Below are 2,604 nucleotides of genomic sequence, written 5' to 3' on the forward strand. Positions count from 1 at the left end.
GTTTCAATTCTTTTGTGTTCTCTTTTCAATCCGGTCTTTTTCTTTAAATCAAACGCATGATTTTAGCTTAGAAGGTGTTTACTGTTTACAGTTACAATAAAAAGAAAAAAAAATGTTAATATATATAGGAGAATTAATTAAGCTCGCAATTCTTTTAAAATTGATGGTAATTAGTGGCTAAGAGAAGAGATGAGTTGAATCTTAGCCCCTTTTGCTAAATATTAATTTTTACTTTTTCAAAAAAATTTTAAAAGATATTTCTGCTTTTGTCTCGTAACAAATGAAAAGACATTTTTTTTTGTCTCGTAACGGGTTAGGAGATATTTCTTATTTTTGTCTCTAACGCAACAGAAACAGAATAGGAGTAGAAGAGAAAGAGAAAATCATACCCAGATGTATCTTGATTCAGCTACTAAGTGCAATGCAGCCTACATCCAGTTTCCATCACAACAGTGACGGAATTTCACTATAATCATCATATTACAAACACCAATTCTTCCCTAGAATCTACCAATCCTATTTGGGACAAATCCAGAGTCTATCCTCAAATCTAAATTTGACTTGGACTCCTACCAAATTTTCAACCATAAAGTGCTAACCCAACTTGTAAGAGAATTCCCACAAGATCATGAAACACAACATACAGATATACAAAGAAACTCTGAGACATCTATGGTTTTTTCTTTAATTTTTTTCGCTACCTTTTTTCTCTCACTGGTTTTTTCTTACAAACCTCACCATGTTTGCCTTTTACCATGAGACTCAAACAGACAAAACTAAAGAAAAGAAAACAAAATGAAACTCATTGAAGGAGAAGAACTTCAGATAGTTTGGGAAGCTATGAGAACTCTGTGCTTTTTCTTTCTCTCCTTGTCTCAACCCTTTGCTGTTCACCCTTATTATAGAAGGAAAAGCTTCCAAGGTTGAAATCGATTCAACCAAGCAACTTCTTCTCCAACCCAGAGTAGCAGCGTCTTCTTCAATACAAAGGCCGGTTCAGACAGAGAGAAGAGAGAGGGAAAACCGAAATCAAAACAACATGCATGTACCTCTCTCATCCCTTTCCATCAAGTTCCTTCACTCCGAGCTCTTAGTCTTGACTTTGGCTCCAAGAAAGAACTCTAACCCTTGATGAATCTCTGACCCAGGAATGCTTCTTTCCTTCCATTTTTGCTTCTTCCTATCCGTAGCTTCAGAGGCTAGCTTCCTTTTCTGATAAACAAAAATGGAAGTGAGCTTTTGCAACTGAGATCTTCCTCTCTGGTCGAAGCAAATTCTTTCTTTTCTTGGTATCAAAATCTTGAAACCATCTTTAAAAATCTTTCCTTCAATGACAAAGATCTTCCATACCTTGCTTCAAATCTTCCTTGTTTCATAGCTTTTCTTCCTCCTAGCCTTTTTCTTCTTCTATAGCTTCTATGTTTACTTTCTCTGATAAATTGTTTTTCTTTTCTTCTTCTGATTGAAGTGATCGAATAGCAAAGAAGAAAGAGGAGAGAGGAGAGACAAAGCTTTCAATATAGATTAAATTAAATTGAAATCCAATCTCAGTCCCCAAGAAGTGGAGTAAGGTGTGGAGCATTTAATGTAATTAAATCAATTTGAATTTTCTCTTTTAGTTACCAAGACATGGACTTAATTAAATTAAAATTTGAATTTCATTAATCAATGAAAGTAGTAATCGAAGAGTGCATGCTTCAATTCCTTCTTTCTTCTTCTAATTCGGACCCAAAGATTTATTGGTCCTAGAGAATATTAATTTGGGCTTATGATATAGACTTCTTTGAATTTTTTTAATTTCAATGCACAGCTACTTATATTAATTTTGCACAAAACTAGATTAATAACAAATTAAGTTTATATTGCCTTTTGACCCAATAATTAAAATATACACACTAACAAACACATTAACCAAACAATTAAAAATAATTTAAAAATTAATAATTTTTTAATTAATAATATTTAATAATGATGATAATTCAAATTTTCCAAACTCAATAAAAAGTTAAAAACCATCCACGATAAACTGAAAATTGTCGCAGAGCATTGTAGAGAACTAAACTAAATTATTAAGGGAAGAGTAGTTGGAAAAAAAATTATAAACTAAAATGATGAGAGTGCACCAGAAATTAATCATCACATAATTTTTTATCGGAAATGTTTGGTAACAAAAAAAATCAACCAAAAACAGCCATAATTTACCTTATTTAGCATTCATTAATTGTTGTGATAATTAATTAATGCTAAATAAAGTAAGTTCTGACTATTTTTTTTTTGTCTACCTAACATTAATATTTATGCATGTTTTACATTTTTTTAATAAAATAATCAACTATTAAAATAATTAATTTTTTCACAACAAAATAATAAAACATTTCCTGAATACGTCACTATTATATTTTTGCACTTTTGTTTTTATTTTGACTATAAACGTGAATCTAATTTTATTATTACGTTATGTATGGAGTTTTATTTTATTATACATATGAATACGAAGTCATTCAATATTCTTATATGAGTAGTTGATTAATGATATCTAGTGTTTACGTAGATGATAATACTTGAAACTTATGATTTGTTCGGGTGAATTAAAAAAAAAAATTA

Source organism: Arachis ipaensis, chromosome B06 (genome assembly GCF_000816755.2).
Source record: "Arachis ipaensis cultivar K30076 chromosome B06, Araip1.1, whole genome shotgun sequence".
NCBI lineage: Eukaryota > Viridiplantae > Streptophyta > Magnoliopsida > Fabales > Fabaceae > Arachis > Arachis ipaensis.